Raw genomic sequence first — 26,252 nt, forward strand, 5'->3', positions numbered from 1 at the left:
CTAAAGAGTCTGTCCCCTTCTTTCTTGTAGCTCCCCTTCAGATACTGAGAGGCCGCTCTCAGGTCACCTCACAGCCTTCTCTTCTCCATGCTGAACAGCCCCAGCTCTCTCAGCCTGCTCTCATAGGAGAGGCATTCCATTCCCTGGATCATTTCTGTGGCCCTCATCTGGACATGCTCCAACAGGTCTATGTCTCTCCTGTACTGAGGACTCCACGTCTGGATGCAGTACTCCAGGTGAGGCCTCACCAGCACAGAGTAGAGGGGCAGGATCACCTCCCTCTCCCTACTGGCCATGCTTCTTTTGTTGCAGCCCAGGATACATCTGGCTTTCTGGGCTGCAAGGGCACATTGCTGGCTCATATCCAGCTTCCCATCCACCAGTATTGCCAGGTCTTTTTCAGCAGGGCTGTTCTCAGTCCTTTCATCCCCCAGCTTGTATTGGTAGTGAGAGTTGCTTCAACCCAGGTAGAAGACCTTGCTCTTGAACTTATTGAACCTCATGAGATTCACCTGTGGCCACTACTCAAGCCTGTCTAGGTCCTTCTGGATGGCACCCCATCCCCCTGGTGTGTCACCTGCATCCCACAGTTTGGTGTCATCAGCAAACTTGCTGAGGGTACATTCGACCCCACTGTCAATGTCATTTATGAAGATATTAAAGAGTATCGGACCCAGCACCAGCCCCTTGCAGACACCACCCATCACTGATCTCCATCCAGAAGATGAAGATTGACCACCACTCTCCGGACTCGATCCTGCAGCCAGTTCTTCATCCACTGAACAGTCCACCCATCAAATCCATACCATTCCAATTTGGAGAGAAGGATGTTGTGGGGTATCATGTAAAAGACCTTACTGAACTCCAGATAGATAACCCTAATGGAAGTAGATAACGTTAATGCAACATAACCCTATATGCAACTAAGCCAGCCTCCTTTAGATTGATTTAAAATCACTATAGCATCAAATCTTAATACTGAGAAACTGTGATTAGAAAAGCACGTTTGGTTTTGGATGAATGCATTATTCATCCTGGGTTTCTCAAGCACTTCCTGAGCCTATATCTGTGCTCTGTTCAGAAATCTGTGGAGAACTGCATTCAGACAATTATCTAAGTGGCAAATATTCAGAATTAATCTATTAATTTTCCATACTTAAACATATACAATAGGAGTCAATTCAGAAATCATTATGTGTCTGAGGGTGAACGAATATTGTTCCATACAACAGGAAACTAGTCTTCCTATCACTGTATTATCAGCTCCTCCAGCTGATTCACAGTCATTCATACTAACCGTTGTTTTTCACAGTGGCCATAAAAGTTGAAGACTTGTATCATTCTATAAATAAGGGGAAAGAGCTGGCCCTACTGAAGACATTAGCAAAATTTATGTTCCCCTCAAAAGGTTTTCCAGTAAAGGAGTTAGATAATGGTAAGACATCAATATAAGACTATCAGTTAAGTAGGGTAAAAATACCCCTAATGTAAAATTCAGTGAGCACAGTGAGAATGGATTACAAAATCTTATTTTTAAAAGATGTGGGAATCATTTAGTGGCAACAATAAGATGTTTATTTTTTTATAAGCTAACATTTCTCACCCTTAAAAGAAGCCCAGTTAGATCTGAGTCATGCCAGTGTGTAAGAGTTAGAAATTTCCCTGGCGTATGCGCTGTGCAGAAGTAATGGGCTCAGTTTCACTCCTCTGGATGAGGCAGGGCTTGGCATCAGGTGCAGCTGTGTGCAAGAGGAAGCACATACACCATCCCAGACCAAAAGAAACATCCAAGGATGATCTAATTCAGACATCATAGAAATCCAACAACCACCTTTTTTTTCACCTCAGAGACAAATATTTACTTCCCAAAATACAGACAGTTATTTCTATCTTATAAGGAATTACTAAGCCAGCCCTTCTCTGATTCCAACTGAAGAGCAGAGGGTTTAGGTAACTCCTTGCCTACCTCCTTTCAGAAGTGGGTAAGCTCCTTACTCTTACCCGTCAAGAAGTGAACGTAAAGCTCTCCCAGAACTAGCTGGCTTCCACGCAGTCTGAAACACAGCCTAGTGTATTAGAAAGTAAGAGCAGAAACATCAGTACTTTCCAGTAGGTAAGGATTTTTTTTGTGTGTTTTCAGTGAAGTTGGTAAAGATGGAAAACAGCAGAAATAAAACTTCTGTAATTTCATAAAGAAAAAGAATGTTAAGAGTCCTAAGTTATTGCACACTGTTTATTATTATCAGTCAGTAAACAAATAGGGTATACGAAATATCGCAACTACATTTTATGAAGTTGGAATCCAACATCCAAACTAAGCTTACCCTTGAGTCAAACCACGTTTCCAGCACACCTAATTTTATGCAGTTCTACTTTCAAACTTCAGCACAGATTCCCTCACAACAGGGATTAGGGCTTTACATGAAAAGATCACCCCAAAATCTTATCAACCTTGCTTGTGTAAACACAAAACCAGAAGTTTCTGCCATGTCTGTGAGCAAGTGGCATAGGCTGCCTGGGTGAGAGTGGTTCCTATTGCAGCAGTGAAGATGGGTAGAACAAGAGTGTGTGAAATGGCTTGAAAATGTTTACGCCTGTAACAACCACTGTTCTTTCCAAACTAGCTCCCTCACGCAGACAACATTTGCCATGAAGAATGGGAGAAAGCTTTCTGAAACTGGAAGAGATCCCCATCTTTCAAGAAGTTTTACTGATTGCAGGGGGAGTGTTTGCACAGCAGGGAGCTGCCTAACGCGAGGAAGAAAGGCAAATTGGATCCTGAATGAGATGAAGACAGATGTTTCCAAGCATGTGTGTGTATCACTGAATGCAGTGACTGGTTACCCAAACTGCCTGGCCAAGTTAACTCACCTGGAGCCAGACTGCAGGTTCAGATCAGTTTAAGATGAAGCAACTTCTGTTTAGATATTTGCATACTGATGTATTTACATAAGCAAGGATTTGAAGCTGTCATTCAAGTCAGTGGAGACCTGGGACTTGGTTCAGTGGCCCGGGCACCACATCCCATCATTTTTGCAGAGCCTTGCCACAGAGATCTGCCCAGGGGCTGGAAATCACAGCTCAAGGCCAGCCAGATAATTAGGGCATCTCACCTGGGCTTAGGCACCTGAGCCATGCCCCTGCTTCACATATGAATAACTGCATGTCTGTACCTAAATCTGGCTAGTTTGCTCTCTTATTTCTGTGTCCGCAGGTACTGACATCTGTGCATTGTGCTGTGATGCATCACTGATTGACGCTCCTTTAACATTCAAAAGACTGACTTTTCCTCTGACTTTGAGCAGAGGAAAAAACAATCTTAATTCAAGACAGCTGGAAATAATATTCTATGCATATATGACATTTTTTTCCCCAGGAGATACATTAACAGGTACCTGCAACTTGTTTGCAAGCTTCTTTTCTTTTGATAAAAGCACCCTTTTATTTTTCAGTACCTATCATCTAAAAATGTTTGACCAGTCCAACAGCATTTCTATAGGCAGAAAAAAAAAATATAAGGCCTTTTAATACACAAAACTGAAATAATTATCTCATTTTGTGTATTGATTCCTTTCAGAGTGCTTTGAGGCCTGCAGGGAGCTTGCTAAAGAAATTCTGATTAATGTATTTTGTCATTTCCCTCTCAGAGGCAAAACAGCATAAATAAAATAAATAGCAAAGTGGTCTCTCTCCAGTGCATGACACAGGCAAAAACGGCATAAATCATCTTTACGATGTCCACAGGGAAAGTGCTTTCAGAGTTGTGTTTGCTTATCAGTTTACAAACGAGAGTTTAATCTTTGCATGTCAAAGGTAACAAGGAGGACATAGGAAAGGTTTAATAAAAGTCATGATTAGTTTTCTTCAGTGCTGAACAATAACTCGCTTCTTGGAAATCTGTGGAATGAAGGCTCAGCTGTTCCATTTCAAGTCTAAATGAACTGTACCTGAGTACAATGTTATTAACTCCTCCGTTTACATTTAATACATTTGTGGTTTGTTGTTGCAATGGGGCAAAGTCAACAATCCTTACCTTAGCATGCCCAGATGCCTTTTGCACATAAACAGAGCTCTGAATTTTCTCATTGTTTAGAGACAATTACATCATCTAATGCCTTCTTTCCTAAATTGCTCCTATGTAGTCTCAGCCTTAACAGCATGCTGATATGATTTGTATCTTGTAAACTGTCAGAGGACTGATGTTTTATTGTGGATGTGGTGACTGCAACGAATGTGTGACTCATTACCGCATCTTTTATTGATGGGGCTGGGGGTCACACTGCAGGACATCAGCAAAGGAAGAAAGATGATTTGCAAATTAAACTCTGTGCAAAGAATAGCGTCTTGCAGGAGGCTGGGGCCATGAATTAGTTGTCTCTCTAGGGGGCTGTTTTTCTACAATCATGTTCTCACTGGTTTAGCGTTTTGCAACCTTCAGTCTGATTTTCTTTCTTAGTCACAGCCAGTTCTTTTTCTCTTTGCCCAGCCATGTTCTCACTGCTGTCTGCCAAAATGAACCTGCTTAAACACAGAACACCCAGTGGCAGGCAGTTCACTACTCCTCTCTCCTTGACAGCCCTCTCACATGCAGTCAGTCAGCACAGAAGTAAATCGAGTCTCTTGAATCCCTCTTCTTCAAACACCTGCCATCCCGATGTTTTTTACCTATTTTGTTTTTCTTCCCCATCTTTCTAAACTGAAACATCATCCAGACACCTACTCTTGTATAACACATACTACTTTCTGTCTGTTTATAAACAAACAAACCTACAGCTCGATGAAAGCCAAGGGCTTATGAGACTCCATCTATTTTTCATGAAGTAACAAGATCTCTCCCAGCTCCACATAAAGCCCCCACCTTTCATCTTCCACACACCAAAACAGCAATAAATGAACTGAGACATTTAGACCTGCAGTTTAATTTGGCAACCAACAATTATTTTGGGTGAGGCTTCACATACATTCCCTAGGAGGAGAAAGGGCTGCAGGTAGTTTTGAATTATTTGTGCTCCCTGCCAGCCCTGAGCAGATGAGGGGCTGTGGGATTCTTGCAGTCAGGCAGAAGAGCTGCAGTTCTGGGCTGAGGTAGGGAGGAAATGGGAGCAATCGGAGGGCATTACAAGATTTTCTCTAGCAAGCAGAAGAGTGGGGAATTCTCATGGACAGCAGGAAAGGCAGCTTTCTTACAGACACATGGTAACAGCATATGCAAACATCTTATCCTGGGCTACAGCTATGACAGAGCAAGTGATTTACTCATCCCATGGTATGACCCAATGGGAGGTACCTCTGCAGACATGCAGCAGTTTCTCTTTGTTTTACTTTCTCCATTACATCCCATCTTGTTTACTCTTTTATTAATATAAAATATAAAAAACCAAGTCAAGGCTAAATCATCATATCTTTCACTAACTAGTCATGGACAACCTCCTGGGGACAGTGGAAGAAATATGACTTCAATAATTATGTCAAACTGAAAATATTTTTTACCTCCACTGAATTTCCCTATTATCTTGGCAAGTTCTGCAGTCAATGACTGCCACTTGCTCTTTACTATGATAATCACATTTCTACTTATACATATGCCTATTCCTAACTTTAATTAAGAAATATTAATCAAAATATTAGTTCCAATAGTGTATATTAAATAGGGAGATTTGCACATTTCCATATTTCAAATCCAACAAGGATCTATAAGACCACATCAGGCTCTGGCACAAGTAACATATTACTTCAAAAATTATTTATCTTTTAAAGAAATAACAACTATATTTTGCTTACAGTCACTGTAGCTGTAATTCTTTCTTAAAATACTTATAAAAGCAGGTCTTGTGCTGGATTTATTCTGTATTGCCTTCATCATCATATATGGGGAAGATAATACTGAACTTCTGGAAAACTACTCTAGACTGAATCTGAAAGTTTGCATGAAACTATTTAAAGCTTCTGACCACTTTAATTAGATGGTAAATATTAAATTTCAATCTGATGGTTATTCTGAAACCAGACAAGGTTTCAGAGATAAAACAGGCAAAAAAAGCTTGTCTACAAAGGCAATAGTCAGGACTCTTCCATGTCACCATATACATCGCTGCTTCCAAAAGGCCAGACAGAGCTAGACCTTAGCTAAGAAGGATCTTCTTAGTGATCCATCAGTCTTGTATTCTCTTACCTTGAATAAATTATGCTGGTTAAAACCAATCGCATTGCCCTCAACCTCACCCAGAACTCTCAAAGAAATGAACACTCTGCCTGGCTCCATCTTTTTCTTCTGAACAACCATGAAAAGGATACACAGCTCTTTGAAAATAGCACTATTGAATTTTGCCACGTACTTATTGTATTTTGATTATTTGATCTTGGGGCTACTGATGCACTGCATTTTCTTATTAGCATCCTTTTGAAAGGTTGTGAGGAACATTGCATCACTGATGTTTCATTGCATAAGTGTAGTGTAGATAACTTCATAAATACTTTACCAGTATATACTAGCATCCAGAAAAGATCACCATAACTAACAAATAAACAGATTGAATTTCTCCAGTCACTGAGTTGCTAGTAGCATGCAGAAAAATGCCAAGCCTATATTTATAAAGCAGAATGAGCAAGTTTGATGCAGAAGTACAGTGTGTTGCTACAATTGTCTTGATTTTGGAACAAGGTTTACAGGGTACTCTTAGCAGCTGTGTTAATAGCTCCTTGAAGTGGTGCCACAACGAAGACTCTCTTTCAGGACAATAACTTACAATGATCCATGACTTAAGTCAAATTAAAAACAAAAGGAGAAAACGTAGGTCTAAGGAATCTCTAAAACAGTTCTTGCTAAGACATCTGTTCTAAGAAGATCTTCCTATCAATTGAGGGCATCTGACAAATTAAACATGTGGTTCAGTAGCACACTGCGAGCCCTCTGAAACCCAACCAAGCTATAAATGACATGCAATCTTCTATTTTTTTTTCTGATGTTTGCAATGTACCTGTCTTTATAAAGCTTTATAAAGAACTATTATTTTAATCTACAGAGAGTTTTTACTGTTGTTAGCTTCCACAAACACTGCACAAAGAAATAATAAACACATTACCCCCACTTTTCCAGCTTTTGTGCCTTGATGAGCTTTGATGAGAAGGAGAAAAAGAGAAAAACATCTCCCACAGGCAGCAAGTGCACCTAATAAGTGCATCTGTGCTCCTCTAACAGGAATAACCCATTCTCAATTTTAATGATAGCTACCTCTTATATACACTGTTATTCTCACAATTCTGTAATAGATTTCAGTGCTTACAGCAATGCGACCACAAGTCTTTATCAGCGTACAAAACCCATGTGTGAAAAAATGTTAATTTTTCCATAGCTTCCCTTGCTGAATGGCATCACATTGAGTCATGTTTTATTCATCATCTGCAAGACTGACTTTTCAAAAAAAAATTCTTCCCTACTGTTTAAAACAGCAAAAAAAGTGCCTGGATGTCAGTCATTTGCTCTATAAACCATAGCTCTGGGGCAGACTTTGGCCTGGAGCAAAACAAGAGCATCTTCATGGAAGTAAATGCAAACAGTGTAGCAGAAAGCTGCTGTAAATCTGTGTTCAAAAACAAGTGCATTCTGCCACAGAGAATGTGGGTTTTTTCGCCAGAATAGAAATCTTTTTTGTAATAAATATTGCAACTTCTATGGTTAGGGAACTTTATACTTACATTAATTTCACTTGGCACCCTACACTCTCATGTGACTGCCAACAGTTGGGTTTCTTCTTCCTGTGAATGTGTCCAAAGGCTTTTGTGGCAAGGGCTTCATTAAAAAAAATTCCTTTTTGGTATTACCAGTGCAAGTTACTTTGTTAAATCTGATGCCGTGAGTCAGACAACAAATGTGGACTTTTCACAATTTTGTGATCAAGTGCTGAGAAATGCAGCAGTGAGAGAACACAGCTTCTCTCTAACATAATGGATGAGGATGGATTGCTGATCTGAGGCTGTAGCTCAGTAGAATCACAGAATGGCGTAGGTTGGAAGGGACCTGATTACTTCCTGCAGAGACATTCTTGTGCATCTTATCTAAGTTAATATCAGCTACAGTTAGACATATAAGAATAAAATTTGGCCAGCATTCAGGATGAGAACCTGTGAAGACGTTACAGCTACCATATCACAGGCAATACAGTAGGGTTACAAACAGCAACCTTCATCAATAATTCAGCCCCTGCTGAATTTTAACAATAAATGTCACTAACCCCTTCAGTTCCAACATCATTTTGCAACAATCCTTGCACCGTACCCAAGAAGCTGAGAGTATGGAGCTCTGATGGTTTGAATATTTAACTTTGTTTATTTTCTGAAGATGCTTTTCTATTGGTACCATGAATAATTTGCCTCAACAGACTCTGTTAACAAAGTTGTGAGGTCCTTTATTCTACTGATGAAAACAGAACTCCTTTACCAGAGCTTTTTAGAGTAGCTCAGTCAAGTAACTGGTAAATTACTAAAAGAAACAGCAGCCAAATAGGCTCTCCCGACCTCTTGAGTATCAAACCAAGGTTTTACAAGTGACTCCAGTGAGAAGCCAGTGAAATACTTAGCCATCGATGGTGTAATTATTTATTTACAGAACAGTTTTGTCTGTTTCTGCTTTCACCTTCTGCCCCTTACATAATTAACATGGAGTTGGTTATACTAAACTCCAAATAATCTGTCCATATAAATAAAACCAGTCCTTGCAACCCGTCCATCTCACTTAACTGTTCCATTTCCAAGCTAAAAGCAGATGATACACTGTTTCCACTCTGTTGGATATAGGAACTAAGAAAATAACATCTAATTCAACTTCTTCCTTCATCTGAGGATTGCCTGCCAGCAGTGTCTGATTTGAGGTCCTTACCACTACAGAAACAAACTCAGGAAAGATTGCCACCGTACCTGATTAGAGCCCTGCTTGGGCTACTCAGAATTATTCAACAAACAGTTTATTGGTGAATAATGCATGACAGTCAGGCCACTCATCATCAGCTGTGGAGAAGCAGTCCCTCACCAAGCAGCTTCCCTGACGCCAATTAGCACTGATTAGCCGTCTCCCTGGGCTTCAGCAGCTTGGACTGGTTCAGCCCCAGGACTCTTGCTCCCTCTCTCAACCTTTGCACTTCAGGATGCTGTTGCCAGGGCAACTTCTTCTACCAAGGTTTTAGATTCAAATTCCAATACTTAAACGTACAATGTTCACAAGTCCTTGTTACTGTTCCTCTCCTTCACTCCATAGGCTTCTTTCAATAAACCTATCTAGTAGCGATTTACCAAACATCAAGGTGAAAGGGAACACGAGCATGGGTGAGAAGATTACTTTTCTAAATCAGGGGAGAGCTGCAGAAAATAAGTTCAGCTGGCCACAAAGCTTTAGACTATTTATCTTGTATACAGTGATCGATATGTTTGAACTCTGTCACTCCCACCCTTACAGCTGGTCCCAAACATTCCAGGTTATTTTTTGCACTTTGGGGCACCGAGACAGACTGGACACTGACTTAAGCATATACATTGTGCACATGAAAAATTCAGCTAAAAGAAAATTACATAGGCTGAAAGAGGGTATTTGAGCCTGGACAAATAAGGCATAGTCCCTAGGATCCTGCTGAATGCATGAGATGCTCTCCATGCAGAACTGTATGATTGAATTAGGGGGTCTGTGGAGTAATTTTATATATTCTCAGCAACATACAGCGTCCTGTCTTCCTGAAAGGTCAGGTGAACTGAACACTGAAGGGAGTTTTCCCATTTTTTTCAATCCAGTACCTCAATACTGTAGAAGTTTATCATGACCACATACTGATGCTGTTTAATATGCATTGTGATTTTTTTTCCTTTATCATTTACTGTTCTCTCATTTGTACAGCCCGCTCTTGCCCAAACAGCACATAGACCCAGATCCTCTACACACATCACTTATTTACGTTTCCAAGCTCCCTTCCTCTGCCTCTCTTGGGGCAGAGATGTATACCACATTGCTTCCTGAAACTATCTTAAATGAAGTATTACTAAATTCAACAACATTTAATCCAACTCATAATGAATTAACCTACTTCATCAAGCAATTAACACATTTTAAATGGTCAAACTGCACCTGAAACCTGCTTGTTCTATAGGATTTTTAACTATTCTGACCTTAATGCTGTAATTCACACTTGCTAACACAACTATAGTTGCAGTGCTGGAAATGCACATTTCAGACTGGATGTCTGAGGCTTACTCTCAAGCCTAGAGGCAATCACATTTGCTATCTTTTCTGTCTACCACAGACACAAGAATCAAGATCTGCTTAGACGAAAAAATCCTTTCCAGCTTTACTTGTTTGTCTTGTAGATGAATTTCTTAAAGGGGGAGGAAGAGGAAAGACAAAAGTGAGACATCTGCATCAGGTATATTTCAGACTTGGGAATGACAGTGAAGGAGATGTTCAAAAAGTCACGCTGTTCATTTAAGCAGTGGAAGAAAACAAAGTGCCCATAGGCTTTAAAATGTCATGACATTCTTGAACAGAAAGAAAAGTAAGAACTTGTTCTCCAGAAAGGTCTCTGTTTTCATTTTTATGCAGAATTGCAACAGAACTTAAAAACTTTAGACAACTCAATATTTAATTAAATTGCTGATCAAAGCCCCTACCAAAGGCTGAAAAGGACAGGAAGATAGTTTTTGTCTTCTCCTTTTATGATGCATAAATTTCAGCCTTGCATTAAATACATTTCAGAAAGAGCATTATGTTGTGAACTTGGTCTAAGCAGGCTATGTGCTTTATGGGTAGAGTACTCTATTCCCCAGTGGCACTGGCTGCTTTTTTATATAGAATTTCTAAGCCATCCTTTATAGCAGCATCTGTCTGTGAAAGCATTCAGTGGTGCACAAAATAACAAAGTACAAAGGAGGTTTGTATTTTAAGCAACACACTGTAAATACAGAAAAGTTGACCTTAAATCACTTATCACTGTAGGAAATGAAATTTTGTGTTTACAGAATTGATTGCCAGAGGAAAGAAGTGGAGGAGAATCTGGTGTTTCCTGGTCAATGGCTGGCTTTAGTGCGGGGTGTTTGACACAGCACAGTGAGCCAGACACTGTATGCAGTTGGAAAACACCAAACAGAATTCCCCCTGAAAGCTCTGAAAACAGAAAGATTGCTGGAGTGCTGTTCAGTGGAGGCTATTTCTCTGGTGCCTACAGAAAAATGTGCCTAGGTTAGTTATCCCTTTCCTCCACAAAGGTCCACACTATATCCCACTTAGGCCGTGTGGTTGCCCTGAGCACAGGTGATGAAGGCAACCCCTGCTCATGGCTTGCGAGTACCAGCAAGATGGAGCATAATTCACAAACAGATAAACAGGGTTAGTCAGTCCTCCAGTCAAGGAGTATTTTCACATTGGGTTTCTGTAAAGGAGGAATTATTTCACTCTATTTTGATTTCCTTAGCACCCAAATTGCTCTGTAGAAGAAGTGCTATTTCCTTCCAGAGTCTGTCCCACTCACACAGCTGGTCCCACTTACATTGCTGGGGAGTTGCCCGCAGGGTTTCTTGACAAACGAGAGTAGAAACGGGAAGCTGGAATTTCTGAAGACAGATGTTTTCTCTGTGTCTTCCACTCAAGAAAAGAAACAAAACTGTAGTGTTATAGTGGAATAAGAGGTTAAAAAAAAAAAAAAGAGAGAGAGACAAAATAAATGGGGATGTAAGGATAGAGCACAGCGCTGCCAAAAAGGGCTTGTAGTACTGGTGGATGGGGAGCTGGACATGAGCCAGCAATGTGCCCTCGCAGCCCAGAAAGCCAACTGTATCCTGGCCTGCATCAAAAGAAGCATGGCCCGCAGGGAGAGGGAGGTGGTTGTGCCCCTCTACTCTGCACTGGCGAGGCCTCACCTCACCAGTACTGCATCCAGACGTGGAGTTCTCAGTATAGGAAAAACATGGACCTGTTGGAGCATGTCCAGATGAGGGCCACAAAAATGATCCATGGAATGGAATGCCTCTCCTATGAGAGCAGGCTGAGAGAGCTGGGACTGTTCAGCGTGGAGAAGAGAAGGCCCTGAGGTGACCTGAGAGCAGCCTCTCAGTATCTGAAGGGGAGCTACAAGAAAGAAGGGGACAGACTCTTTAGCAGGGTCTGTGGTGATAGAACAAGGGGAAATGGTTTCAAGCTCAAAGAGGGTAGATTTAGGCTAGATGTAAGAAAAGTCTTTTACAGTGAGGGTGGTGAGGCACTGGAACAGGTTGCCCAGAATTGTTGTTGATGCCCTGTCCCCAGAGACTTTCAAGGTGAGGGTGGATACGGTCCTGGGCAGACTGATGTAGCTGTGGTGTCCCTGTTCATTGCAGGGGAGTTGGACTAGATGGCTTTCAGAGGTCCCTTCCAACTCTAAGGATTCTAGGACTGTATAAATCAGTGCACAGAGGACAAAGGATACAGTGAGAGCTGGGACCTGAAGAAGGAAGGAGTGCTGAGTCTTAGGGCTAAAACTAGGAGCACAAAACCTGCATGCTGAACAGGAACCTCCCTGAGCTGCACAACAAAACTTCAACGGAGAAAGGCAGGGTTGAAGTCTCATCTGCTGCCAGCAGCACCGCTCTCTCCTAGGAACGTAGCATCAACCTAGTTCTTGGGGAAAGGGGACTCCCCCACCTCCAAAAAAATGCACTTTCCACTTGCTGGGAGCACCAAATCCAGTTCCACACAAGTCTGGGAAGCTCTCTTCCTGCCTCTCCAGATATGCAATGGAAATTGCGACAGGACTGTATTGTGATCCTCCCAGCCTACCTGTTCCTCTTTTGTAATTTATCTTAACAGCTGTTGGTGAGAGCAATTTATGCCATGGGCTAGTGATTACATCACTCATCCAGCTCCAGTTTCTTGTCCTCAGGCCAATGAATAACTCAGGATCATTTTAAATCTGCACTTCTTCCTCAGCTGAGGAGGACTGGATCTGAAAGAAAGGACTGAGAACAAGAGTTTCTCATTCAGACTAATCAGACTAGACTTGCTTTTTTTTACACTTTGCTGAGGGAATTCATCCAAGATGACTGTGGCTATTTGCAGAAAAAGAGGCTCCAGTGCTTCCAGGATCCAGAAGTGCTGTTTTCTGCTATCCCCAGTATCATAACAAGAGGGAGAGGACCTGCTTGCAGACTTCTCATCCATTATCAAGCATGTCCTCCAAATCCCCAAATCCTAGGAAGGAAGCCATGTTCTGCCTTCAGTGTTCATGTTAATACTGCTCCCATGCTCACGTCTACTCTCCTCCCTACAGCTCAGATACAGGCGGGGGGCACTCACGTTTCTCCTCACAGGAATCAGAGCAAGGCCGCTCTAAAAGCCAGTGGCCAAAAAGTGCTCCGAGATCCAAAAGGCTGACTTGATTTAAATATCAAAGTTCAGAAGAGGACTGACAAATCAAAATAGCGAATGAGAATGGAAAGGAGCTTTGTCTACTCCAATCGTGAGCACCAAGTTGCTTTTTGAGACCAGACTCTCCCTGTTCAAGGAAGCCTGAGCTCCTAAATTTGGATAGAGATTTCAGCAGGCACCCAAATATAAAGTTTTCCAGTCCCTGGGTCCCTTTTGTAGATCTAGCATCTAGGTCTCCATGTCTCTCTTCGGAAGTAAATCTGCAAATGCATAAGCCAGGCATATCCAACCCATGGCCTGCATGCACCTGGCCCAGCCGGTCCTGCAGCTGCCCCCTGCCCTATGCCATCATGGCAGCAGCTCTTCCCTACTGAGCAGCCCTGCCCCAGGCAACAACCAAACATCAGAGTGCGATTGGCATTGTCTGGGCTGAAACCAGAGCAGGAGAGCGCAAAGTGCAGTGCTAAGTGATAGCAAATCGCTATATGCATTTTGATACATTCGCTAAACACAGTCCTGTGAGTGGCAGAAAATACAAAGCCTTGCTTTCTGTTCTAATAAAGGAATTTGGGAACAGGTTTCAAGATCGTCAAGAAAACAGAAATTTTTTGTATGTTTGCAGCTCCATTTTCAGAATTTTGCAATGGAATGAACAGAGTTGCAGTCAGATATTCAAGTCAAATTAAAATCTGTTCACATTTCTTTACCAGACTTCTATAAGCCTTCTCTTAGCAGAGAGAAATGTCCCTCGCTTCACAGTCACACCTTATTCATGTCATCACTTTTGGCAGTACACACATCTATGAACAACTGTTTTTAAGGATGAAGCACAGAAATTGTAAAAATTCATCAAAAATCTCTGATGAACATGTGGAAATCTCACTGAGAATTGTAGCCACTGCCATCAAACCCGACTGAGGTAGTAGCTTCATAAAAACAAATTCAAATATCCCACTAGTTGTATGCTTTTTGTTGCCCAATTTTTACGTTTATAATAAAAAAATTAAAAAAATAAGTTTTGTTACTTTTATACATTAACTATATTGTGCCTTCTCCAAAAGTAATGCCTCCCATATTATGATGTTGGCCCATGACATCAGAGGCAGATGTTGGGGGTATGGCAGTAGAGGTTGAACCTTCCCATTAATTTTCCATTACATGTTGTTGCTGTGCAGCAGAGGGGCACTCTGACATAACGGCATCTGACATGGAAGTGCAGATGAAGCAAATGGGTGTCAATGAAATCCTCTATGCAGAAAAAAATTGCACCAGTTACATTTATTGATACTTGCCAAACACTTGTGGAGACAAAATAGTGGATGTGAGCACAGTGAGGTGGTGGGTGGTGCATTTCAGCAGTTGCAGCAGTGACAGTGGGTCACCTCTGCTTGTAGACTTTTATGAGCTCAGCATGCAGTCTGCTAACAATGCATACACTTTGAATTCTCTTGTCAAGTTGGCAATGTATACAAAACATCCTCAAAATGTTCTGATTACGTGTCCTCCTCAAGACCTAACTGCCCTGGGATGTCCTTGATTAAAGGATACTAAGTGTTTGTTCTTCTGATTAGGGACCATTAAGTGTCCTTTACTATTCTACTTAAACAAAAGAACATCTTGTCCTAAGACAATATTAGGTAAGTTTTAGTCTCAAGAATGAACACATTACTGTGGTAGTTCAGCAGACTACAGAGCAACAGATTTTTGCTTGTGAAGGAGCATATCCATGCTACTCCCAGTTTTAACTTTCCCCTTCCAGTCGCTCCAGATCTCTGAGGAAAATAGAGAGGTTGTGGAGTCTCCTTCTATGGAGGTATTCATGACCCATCTGGACGCCTACCTGTGCAACCTACTGTACGGTATCTGCTTTAGCAGGGGGGGTGGATTCGATGATCTCTTGAGGTCCCTTCCAACACCTACAATTCTATGATTCTCTTACTTGCAAAACTTCTCTGTTTAATAGAATAACATAAACCCATAACTAAGATCACTTTAATTTTCTACCATATAGTCAGTCTGCTTAGACAGAAAGCATCTTACAGATGTATGGCCACAGCACTGAATAAAGCAAAAAAAGTACAACAATTATTAATAAAGAGAGGGTCCAGAGGAGGCTCACAAAAACGATCAGAGGGCTGGAGCACCTCCCCTACAAAGACAGGCTGAGGGAGCAGTCTGGAGAAGTCTGTGGGGTGACCTCACTGCAACCTTCCAGTGCCTGAAAGGAGCCTACAAACAGGAGGGGAGTCAACTCTTTACAAGGGTAGATAATGGCAGGACAAGGGGAAATGGTTTTAAGTTGAAGGAGGGAAGATTTAGGTTGGATATCAGAGGGAAGTTCTTTCCTATGAGAGTGGTGAGGTGCTGGAACAGGCTGCCCAGAGAGACTGTGGATGCCCTGTTCCTGGAGGTGTTCAAAGCCATGTTGTGCATGTTAAAGGACAACTATTTTTGTCAGCATTGTTTCTGTAGTTCTTCTTACATCATATACTCTACTACTTCAATAAGTGAAGATTCCATGGCCTACTTTTAAATAAAGAGTTGATAAATCACAATGCAATACATAAAATGTCCATTCATGTATTCATTTAGTTTTCAATGTCAAAATTGTGCTGCACATAATATTTTGACGTGCTATAGGCAGATGCCTCAAATGCATGAAATGCAAATGCTATTGCCTGCAGAGGAGTACACTTTTACAGAGATCAGTGAGGAGCTGAAATACAAAATATGCCTGTAGCAGTACACCTATGCTTATTTTCGCTTTACCTCAACGTACAAATATAAACTATGCACTTTGCAACTGAGAGTTGCACAAGTCATATCTGGACTGCTTAAACTGGACATAAAGTTTCATACACGCTGCTGGAAAGCCAAGAAGTAGGTAAGTGTGGTTTAGCCCTAACAGTATGGCTTTCTATCAGCAGAATGAAAGCATACTGTAGTAACAGAGTGACCATCACTGAAATCAGTGAGCATGAAGAACTGAAAAAGCTTCCAGGGTTGGGTACCCAACTCTTAATACATGGTGCTGGCTGTCTCAATTTGCCACGGCCTGAATGCGCTACTGAGTAAGGACTTCAATGTAACTGTAAAGCTATTCTGGAAAATATCTTAGCAGACATGAAGCAAAATCTAGAATTAATTTAAAATGAAGAATGATTGTAATAATTCAAATGTATTTTTTTGCATACAGTTAATTAATAAAATTTTCTTTACTCACTTTTTTTTGCCACATGCTTTCTGATTTTTATTCTCTTGCAGTCCTTTCAACTATTAGACATGCATCAGTGTAGTTTTAGGATTTTTCTCCATGCTTTGGATCATGTCTTGTGATGTGGTCTATGAAAAATGCAAGGTACTCAGGAGATTAATTATAATTGAAGTAGGAGTTAAAAATTTGTCCCTTGTAAGTGTGGTTTTTTTTTTTCCTACAATATAAGTTGAAACCTAGGGTACTGATTGCCTTGTAAGAAATACAAATGCTACTTGTATACATTAACAACATTATGTATTTTACAAGGGTTGTTCCAAAAGTAATGCCTCTTGTTTTATTATGCTGGCCTGTGACATCAGAGGCAGACGGTGGTGGTATGGCAATAGAGGTTGAACCTTCCCACCAATATCCCATTATGTTTTGTTGCCATGGAGTGACAGACGGCAGCAGAGCGGCACTCTGACATGGTGTGTCTGGCATGGAAGTGCAGATGAAGTAAAGGTGTGTCCCTGAATTTCTCCATGGGGAAAAAATGGCACCCACTGACATTCACCAGTGCTTGCTGAACATTGATGGAGAACGAACAGCAGATGTGGGCACAGTGAGGTGGTGCAGATTGTTACAAGCACAGCATGCAGGCTCTTGTTCATTGCTGGTGAAAATGCACAGCTAATGGTCGTGACTATGTTGAAAAACAGTGTTTTATAGCTGAGAATTTGCTTTACTAAATAGAATCATAGAATTGCTCAGGTGGGAAAGGACCTTCAAGATCATCAAGTCCAACAGCAACCTAACCATACTACACAAACTCTAACAACCCACCACTAAATCATATCTCTGAGCACCACATCCAAACGGTTTTTAAACACATTCAGGGATGGTGACTCAACCACCTCCCTGGGGACCCTGTTCCAGTGCTTAACAACCTTTGCTGTAAAGAAGTTTTTCCTCATATCCAACCTCAACCTCCCCTGGCCCAACTTGAGGCCATTTCCCCTTGTCCTGTCGTCTGTCATCAGTGAGAAGAGACCAACCCTGCTCTCACTGCAATCACCTTTCAGGTATTTGAAGAGAGCAATGAGGTCTCCCCTCAGTCTCCTCTTCCCCAAACTAAACAGCCCCAGTTCCTTCAGTTGCTCCTCATCGGACATATTCTCCAAGCCCTTCACCAGCCTTGTTGCCCTTCTTTGGACCTGCACCAGCACCTCAATGTCCTTTCTGTACTGAGGTGCCCAAAACTGAACACAGTGCTCGAGGTGAGGCCTCAACAATGCCAAGTGCAGGGGCAGGATGACTTCCCTAGTCCTGCTCACCACACCATTCCTGATACAAGCCAGGATGCCTCTGGCCTTCTTGGCCACCTGGGCACACTGCTGGCTCATATTCAGCTGACTGTCCATCAGCACACCAAGGTCCCTTTCCGTCAGGCAGCTTTCCAGCCACTCCTCCCCAAGCCTGTAGGGTTGCCTGGGGTTGTTGTGACCAAAATGCAGGACCTGACACTTGGTCCTGTTGAAACTCATACAATTTACCTTGGCCCATCGATGCAGTCTATCCAGGTCCCTCTGTAGTGCCTTTCTACCCTCTGGCGGATCAACACTCCCTCCCAACTTGGTGTCATCTGCAAACTTACTGAGGGTGCACTCAATCCCCTCATCAAGATCATTGATAAAGATGTTGAATAGAAGAGGCCCCAGCACCAAGCCCTGAGGGACACCGCTCGTGACTGGCCACCAACTGGATTTAACTCCTTTGACCACAACTCTCTGGGCCCAGCCACTCAGGCAGTGTTTCATCCAGCAGAGTGTATGCCCATTCAAACCATGGGCAGCCAGCTTCTCCACAAGGATGCTGTGGGGGACAGTGTCAAAGGCCTTACTGAAGTCCAGGTAGACCACATCGACAGCCTTACCTTCATCCACTGAGTGGGTCACCACGTCATAGAATGAAATCAGGTTTGTCAAACAGGATCTACAAACCCATGCTGACTGGGCCTGATCCCCTGGTTGACCTTTAAGAGATCCATGATGGCTCCCAAGATTATCCATTCCATAACCTTCCCTGGCACCGAGGTGAGGCTGATAGGCCTATAGCTACCAGGACCATCTTTCTGGCCCTTCTTGAAGATGGGAGTCACATTGCTAGTCTCCAGTCAACTGGGACATTCCCTGTTAGTCAGGACTGTTGAAAGATGATGGAGAGCAGCCTGGCAACCACATCCGCCAACTCCCTCAGCACTCTAGGGTGCAATCCATCTGGCCCCATGGAGATGTGAGTATCCAGCTTTTGGAGCCGGTCCAAAACCATCTCAGCAGGTCCAAAACCATCTCAAAATAAATAAATATATAAATAGGAGGCATTACTTTCAAAGCAACACTGCTTCACTCAATGTAGCCCAGGCAAGTCAAATGCCAGACAGCCATGGAATAACCAAGTTACCCCTTGGCATACAGTCTCTCTCCAAAGCACCTCCTCACAGCAGATCAGGAAAGGATGCTTTTTATCACCAAAAGCAGCAGCAGATTTTTCTGTGAAGCTATAAAATGAATACCAAATTTTCAGAAAACCAAAATGGGAAAGGGGAGGGAAAAAGGGCTATTTTGAAGGGAAGCAACAGGTATAGGTAGCAGGTAGAAAATCACAATCACAGTTATGCAGCAGGGCACCTATTATTTTCCCTTCCTAACAACAAAGTCTTGATTACTTTAAAAAAAAAATTAAAAAAAAAGTCAAAATGTCAAGCCTACCACACTTCTAACTTAGGAAAATGCAAACCTTTCTTTCTCGCCATGGTCAGGTAGGCTGAGGACATATCATGAGGGGAGTTTTCCATGCTCTCAGGGGCAGCTCATGGGAGGCAGAGAGGGAAGGGTTTCTACAGCCTGCGGGAATTTCTAGCCGCGGCTCAAATTATTCATAACAGTGCCATCTGCTGGGACCTGCTCCAGGGACAGAGCATCTCTCAGAAAGGAGTGCTGGTTTTTGGTTTTTTGATAGAGGAGGCAATGCTCTATGAATGTTAAGATTTTGAAAGTACACTTTGTTTTTCATTAAAATGCATTACAGTTGTTTTTATAAAAGTCAACCCACTCTGATCAGTGCTCAGTTTCTTTAGATTTTTTCTTTTTAATCAAGAGGGAGACAGATTTTTTTTTTTAATTGGTAACTCTCTACTGTGATAAAAGCTCAATCAGTAAAGCACTTAAGAAAATGCTTACCTTTAAGTGACTAAGTGGCTTCTCTGAAGGTGGTGGCAGTAATTGCATTTCCTCTGGGTCCTGTAGGGCATAACTTGAGATCAGAAAAATAGTAAAAAAATAAAATTTTTAAAAATACATGGTTATGAGTGTAGCACTCTGTTATTTACCAAAGAATAACTCACACATAATCCAGATTCAGAATGAGAAGGATTTGTGAGGCAAAAATTAAGTTTGTACATGGAGAAAATATACACTGCAAAAATCACAACATTGCTTGAATTAGAACTAGTAGGAAATCTTAGAATCACAGAATATCTCCACTTGGAAGGGACCCATAAGAACCACTGAGTCCAACTGCCAGGACTACTCAAAAAATCAGACCATATGTCTGAGAGCATTGAAAATAAAGCCATTATCAAGCTAATATTCAGCAATTTAAAAACTATTGTATTATCTTCTGAAATTAATTCTAGACTTTACAGAACTGATGCTTATAACTCCAAATTCTTAATGGATTTCTTTTAACATACGAAAAATCTTTCTCTGCTCTAAAAGCATCAGAGCAATAATAATGCTAATTTTACAATGTTTACACCAGCTCTAGTTCTACACTTTAAAAATACAGACAAAAACAGCATATAAGACTAGAATTTAAGCTGTGCTTGTCAATCTTGGATGGCCAAGCCAACCAGCTATGGAGTTGGTCTCAGACATTAAAGATGTTTGTTTTATGGGTTTATGTACTGTACAAAGAAACTGAAGAGGGAATAGTTTTCAAAAGACAAACTAAAGAGAGCCAGTGAGATTATCAAATTGAGCTTTAAAAAAAAAAAGTTTTTAGATAAACTTGTAATTAAATTTTGAAATTGATATTTTACCATATTACATATGATAAATGTATAAAAACATGTTCCAAACAGATTACCTAAATTCATGGAAGATAAGTCCATCAAAGAGCTACAATGCCATATTCTTGTTTTTGAGAAATATCTTTTTATAGTCTTACATGTGCTCAAAGCACATTTTCAATCAGTTTCTGGTTTACTTCTGAGTGCATAGAATCACTGCAAATATATCCCCAGGTCTTCACACCATTCTCCAGGCACTGTGATACATGCAATTAGTGACCAACTGGGATCAGTTCGTTCTGCAGCTTACTGCCATATCTACAGAAAGCTGTAAGCACCCATGTGCAGTGTGATTGCCTCCAAAGACACAGGGGAGCCCACAGAAGACCCAGTCAGCTCCTTTAGAGTGATGGGAGTTGATTAAATCCAGTTTTTTTTTGCCAGGGTATTTGCCTAAAATCTAATAAGAGGAATTTCTCAAGTAGTGGTGATCCCTCGAACATCTTGCTCAAAAGAGTACACTTCTCTGAGAAGTTTTGTGCTTCAAAGGGAAGCCATTGCTTTGGCAGAAAAATAACAAACCAAAGAAATAAACAAATAAAAGAAAACAGCACTTTTAAAATGAATCAGATTTCAGTTGCTTGATTTAAGACCTGACAAGTGGCTACAGCTGCCATGGGAAACTACAAAGTGAGAGAGATAAGGAGCACCTAACGTGTCCAAGCTGTGAGTAGGCCCACATTTGCTTGTTTCCAGCCACACAACTGGAGCTGCCCACCAGCACTTGCTATCTGTGCCAGTCCCAGAACTTTCTGGTTCAATGCTGCTGTTTGTGGCACTGGAAGCTTTCGTTTCATAACTAAGATCCTATGTCAATTCTTTTAGCCTCACCCATTAGTGATTTAAGAGCTCACTAAGAAGGAAAGCAGTAGGGACATAAACATAGAAGACTAGATCTCGCGAACATGTAATAGGGCATGAAAAACAGCTCCAGGGTGGTGAGGATATCTGTGCTGTTCCTCTAGGAGCTGAGCAGGAGTGTGAGCATGAATAGGCAGACAAGCTTTGGAGACCAGCCTGTCTTCCTTTTTGGAAAAAATCTCAGCCTTGGAGAACCTGATTGCAGCTATGATTTGCTGTTGTTCTCATGTGACAATCAGAGAGCGCTAAGAGGGCTGGCTGACGGGGGAGGTAATACTGAAATCAGGTTTTACTAATTGTAATGTATATAGTACATACAGAAAATAATGAGTATATGGTTATGCAGTGAACATGCTAAGTGAGGATCACTGAGTGCTCACAGGACACTGCTCAGAAGACCTCCTGGCTGACCAGTTCCAAAGCAGTTTCACAGATTTGAGCCCTTTACTTGCAAGGTGTGTAAAATGAAAAGAGTCCTTCTGAGAAAGTAGCAAGCAATAATCTAGATTTATAGGGGAGAGAGGAAATGAGATTAAGATTCTTTTCATTTACTTTTGTATTTTACAGGTAAAGCATATGTAAACTAAATCAAGGAACTGACAGGGATATCTTTTTCTGGAGAGTAAACATGATGCAGGGGGAAGTCCTGAGCCATGCCTCAGTCTTACACAATATTCACATATACAAGCAAACATTCATGTATATCAGAATCAGAGAATCACAGGATGGCTTGGGTTGAAAGGGACCTCAAGGATCATCAAGTTCCAACCCTACTGCCACAGGCAGGGCTGCAAACCACTAGATCAAGTACTTGATCAGCTTGCCCAGGGCCACATCCAACCTGGCCTTAAACACCTCCAGGGACGGGGCATCCACTGCCTCTCTGGGCAGCCTGTGCCAGCGCTTCCACATCCTCTCTGTAAAAAACTACCCTCTGACATCTGATCTAAATCTCCCTTCCTTTAATTTATATTTTGAGCACAGCAAGTATGAGGGCTGCTCCAAAAGTAATGTCTCCTACTTTGGATGTCCTAAAGCTAATGCAGTGCCTTAATTTTGACATTCATGAGCTGAAGAGGGTACTAAACAATCTCCAGTTATGCGCTGCAGGACAGTCAGATCAGATAGGCCTTAGGGAGGCCAGCCAAGGAGAGAGCACAAATCTGATGTACTCCCTAGCCCAGTCTTGCAGGTCTATGGCTGGCATGGAGACAAGATCGAGTACAGGTAAAGGTTATGGGAGTACTGCAGACCCAGCTTCTTTGCCTGGTAATTCCTGAGTATAACCTGTGCCCTGGGTGCAGGCTTGTATCTGCTAAATGTGGGATCCAGGCACTGGCTCCCATCATCAGGCAATCCCAGGTATTAGCTTGGTTCCTGGCTCTGATTTGGACTGTCCTGACTGGCAGTCCCTCAGGAGCAGCTTTGTAACTCTGCTTGCCCTGCCAAAATCAACAGTCAAATAAAAGAGATTGTTTGCTTCAAATTTTGAAGGGGTATTAACACACAAAAATTTTCATTTCTGACCCACATCTGCACTCACTTTCACAGAGTGCTCACACTTGTGACAGGTGTGAGAAGGCTCCTCATACGAGCGTTTCCTGGCCTCGCTTTCTGAAATTACATCTGCTGAATGTCTGCTGCCGGTTGATAAATGAAAGGAAAGAACGCTTATCAGTTCCTGAAGATATTGTTCTGGGACATCAGCTTCATGTGCTCTCTGGAGATCAGTTCCCTGCAAGTATACCCCCAGGTGTTTACAGACATTGGTGAGATCACCCTGATCTTCCTTTTCCTCAGGCTGAACAGGCCCAGCTCACTCAGCCTCTCCCTACAGGAGAGGTGTTTCAGCCCCTGAAAAGATCTGAAGATCTTTGTCTGCATGATAAATGATGGCTGAGTTACATACTCTAAATCCTTCAAGTGAGTTGGGTATTAATTTAGCACATTTCCAAGATGTTTGCCCATGGCTGATAGATAGGACCCACAGGAGATTTGTGCCCTTCTGGAGAGGCAGATGGAGTCCAGATCGCAGTGTCCAAAGTGATTAGATCTCTATGCTTAGGCAAATAAATCCACATCACCTTTATGCTATACTGACCTCACGTTAGGCCATCCTTGCACCCCAGCAATAGACAGATGCTGTAGAGGCCCTCCACAGCTTCCTCACCACCATAGAATTCCCTGGAGCTAGCAGAAGGTGCCAGCTTTGAACGTGCCTGCCGGCACTAGCGAGTGACAGAAAATCCATGTAAACTACTCCCAGAAAGTTCTGGTTCATTACGAGGCTTAAAGGATTGAGACAGCACAATAAGCACTGCAGAAAAGCTGTGCAGGTGATTACAAACAAGATGAAGGAGAAGCCACAGTTGCACAGAGATGTGACTTTGTGGTTTGAAAGTATGAATACTTTGTAACAGAAAGGCGAGATAATTGATCATGTTTAGTAGACTATTTACAATGAAAGCTTAATTAAAACTCTCGATTGGGCTATGCATGAAAGGAGAAAATGAACAACTTCTTCAGAGAAAAAGAAAACTAGATAAAGATTTGTCCTCAAACTTTCAGCTCCAAAACAGTGAAGTGCTTACACAAAAGTTTCACTTCAATCATATGCTGATGTTTCCAAAATCAGTGAAATCAAACATTATGGGATTTCAGAAAGTACTGAATCAGCCACTTACCTAATTTCCCTGCTGAATCCTAAACAAAACTGTTATTCCCATCTCAACTGTCTTTCCTCATAATAGTTGGAGATTACATGGTGCAATTTTTAACAGCAGTTAGTATTTCTGAACAAATTTCTCAAATCGACTATCTGGACTCACAGAAACTCCTAAGCTGCTTGATAATAACAGTCACCAACCTGACAGAATAAATCACAGCTGAGTGTGTTGGCAAATTGTAGGTCTAGTTTTTGGAATAGAGCAATATTAACTGTACTGCTTAGGTTAGCACTTTTAAATGGTTTATGTGAGCCAAGAGATTGTGTTTTCCTTCAGTTACCTTAGAAAATCTATAGGGAAGGAACAACAAACAGTAATGTAAAATCTGGAAATGAACATAGATGCACACAAATAGTAAGAAGACTCTATCACTGTTTTAATTTGCCACCTTTTAACTACCACTTAGTGACATTAATTTTGAATCTGAAGAAAATCACCTTTAGAGTGTGTCTGTTAAGCCACCAAAGGACTGATCATGGCTCATTGGTTAAATGCAATCCCATTTAAGTACATCTCAAGAATGCTTAGAGACATTCATTCTTACATGCAAAACTCTGTGGCTGAGGAAATAATGCTGTCAAGTAGGTCACCCACCAGCTAAATGTTCAGATTCTGGAGATGTGGGTAGGAACTCAAATCTCACAGCTCCACTATCACATTATAAAAAATGATTGGTATTCCACAAGTTGCACTGTGAACATCATATGCAAAGATAGCTTCAAGAATTCAAAGCTTAGACAAGAGTCGTCTTGTGTTGATTGATGGCCCTGTGTCACTCAGGTTTATGGGTTACGACCACTGGAGACTTCAAAATGAACTAAGCCAAACATAGGCCATCCTTTGCTCAGTGAAGCAAGGATGCAGGACTGAGAAACCAAACTGATCTGTCAAAAAACAAAATACTTAGCTTAGAAAAATGTCAGACTTTCAACACATTTGACAGTTTCCATATTCAATGCATGCAAAATGAGTCTGACAAATGCAGGCAATGCATTCAAAATATTTCTTTGACATTAAAAATTCCTAATCTAGTATATTATCCTTAAATAATTCACATCTCTTTTAGGTAGGTCTTGCTACCTCTTGGATGTTCTATAGAGGAAACATCTTCATTAAAGCAAAGAAAAATAAATCCCAGCATTAGCAGCTGTCCTCACATGTGGTACAAAAGTAGGGAAAAAAATTAATGATACTGCTGAATAGCATATATGAACTGAAGTACTACAAATAGGAGGTGCGTTCATCCTGTATCAGGGCTGCTGGTTATCATGAGAGAATGGATTTTCTCCACGTGTAAAATGAAATGTATTCTACTGATGGTCATAATTGCACAATCCTTAAAATTCAACCACAGTTGTTATAAGGACATCACTCTTCAAAACGTTTGATTTTAATCTCTTTACAATTTCTAGACAAGAGAACTCTCCTCTACCAGACATGCTGTTAAGCACTGCCTAACAGTGTCTGTTCAGTGCAGAATTTTCAGATACTTATAAGACCTTTTAAAGCCTAACACACTGCAATGTTTTGGAAAACTCTGCCATCACAGCCTAGTTCTTCTCCCATTAAATTAATGGATACATTGCTCTACATGATTATGGCAGCAGTACTAGACACACTCTTAAGAAATTAGACCATTTATGTAGTTTTTCTTTTATATCTTCTATTCAACAGTCAGACTACAAATATTAGAGTGCTATTTCTACATATTCTTTGTTCATAGATCACTATGCCTTATATGTGGATTTGTGGGTGAGAGCACTTAAAATACACAGTTCCAAATCTATTTCATTGGAAGGCATATTGCAGTCTGGACCTAGTTTGCCAGGAAGTTTAAAGGGTGCCTGCATTAGGAATCTGTTTTAGCTGCCTCAGTTGTCAGTGAAGAGAGGCAGAAGTCCACCAAGGCAATGCAGCTGCATCTAAGACTGCTGATATCACGCATATGTAGTTTTACAAGCACAA

General features: G+C 41.4%; 1 long non-coding RNA gene across 4 annotated transcripts in view; it reads right to left on the reverse strand.

Moving 5' to 3' along the window:
- LOC110407026 overlaps nt 1–26,252 on the reverse strand; it is a 124,944-nt gene that overhangs the window by 89,385 nt on the left and 9,307 nt on the right. For 3 of the 4 annotated variants that reach the window (XR_002443690.1, XR_002443687.1, XR_002443686.1), the window contains exon 2: nt 19,811–19,870. This is a non-coding gene — a long non-coding RNA (uncharacterized LOC110407026). Of the gene's footprint in view, nt 1–11,522; nt 11,637–19,810; nt 19,871–26,252 lie in introns of all 4 variants that reach the window. The other variant, XR_002443691.1, reaches the window with a different exon arrangement.

The sequence above is a fragment of the Numida meleagris genome, chromosome 1 (assembly GCF_002078875.1).
Source record: "Numida meleagris isolate 19003 breed g44 Domestic line chromosome 1, NumMel1.0, whole genome shotgun sequence".
NCBI lineage: Eukaryota > Metazoa > Chordata > Aves > Galliformes > Numididae > Numida > Numida meleagris.